Source organism: Grus americana, chromosome 22 (genome assembly GCF_028858705.1).
Source record: "Grus americana isolate bGruAme1 chromosome 22, bGruAme1.mat, whole genome shotgun sequence".
NCBI lineage: Eukaryota > Metazoa > Chordata > Aves > Gruiformes > Gruidae > Grus > Grus americana.
In genome coordinates this window covers 1,258,681-1,259,919 of record NC_072873.1, presented here as the reverse complement: position 1 = coordinate 1,259,919, position 1,239 = coordinate 1,258,681, and positions in this window count along the sequence as shown.

Here is a 1,239-nt window from a genome sequence, read left to right as displayed (position 1 = left end):
GAGCCCCAGGAAGCATCCACACAAGTGCAAAATTATTTCCATGCAGAGCTCTGCTCATGTTAAAACTCTACGGCTGCTGGTGCACAAGTCCCTACACAGCTCTCGAACAAATTGGACCAATTTGGAGTGATTAGTGAAGAATTCACATATGGTGCCCAGCCAGCAGGACCAATTGCCTCCTGCAGCCCATTAAGAGCCATTTACTGTGATGGGCCCATTTGTCTTTGTTGTTAGTTCTGGCAGGGCCAGTGACAGATCTTTGGCTGGCCACTGGGCCAACCTCTCCCTGACATCATCTCAGGGGTAAGAGGGCAAGGCTGAGACACACATCGAGTCTGACACCAGCTGATGGATGTCCCAAGGAGCCGTGCCAAGCGGGGCTGCGGGGCCTTACCAAGGAACGAGAAGAGGAATTGCCATTTGGCGTTGCGCGTTGGGTACCGATGGCAGCACGCAACCTTGAGGTGGATGTGAGACCTTCTCTGCTGTTGGGTACCATGGCCGTACTGTGGTAACGGTATGACTGGGGAGACGGGGACAGGCTGCTCCCCGTGTGCTATATGTGCCCTGATGCATATGGAGGCTTGGGTAGAGAGCCAAAGTTGAAGCCCTTGGCCCTTGAGGGCCAATCGATGGTCAAAGCAATCAAGCCTGTCACGGGTCCTCCATGCTTCCTGTAGCTCCAGCAAAAATGTAGAAAGAAAAGCAGCAAAGAGCAGGACCCCAGAAACGTATTTCACTATTATTAGAGTTGAACAGCAGGACCCGTTGACTGTAGGCACGTGGCTGGTGGCAAGAGAGGCTTACTGCTGCCGTAACGATTCTGGCGAAGGAAGGGGAATAGGCCACGTTGGTTAAGGTACGTTTACACCAGTGTAATGATAACCAGACTGGTGATTATATGTACATGACTACTGAGGTAAAAAATTCACACCCTTTAACTGACACAGGTGTCACAGCTCAAAACTGTCAACAGCGTTGAGAAACAAATCCAGTTCCAGGGTAAATACGAGTGCATTTTACAGGTTTTGGGTTTAGAGACCTGGAATATGTGATGCGAAGAAGGATGAGCCAGCCTGGAGAAACTGCCCATAATTAGAGCTTTGCAAATGTCTGGTATTTCCACTCTCTGGCAGTTCAAGGATTTTCTTCCTCTTTGTTTTGGGGTAACCGAAAGTGAATTTTCTGCAGGAGTAAAAGGGGAAAAAAAAAAGAATTGGTGCCAACTGAACCTTTTCT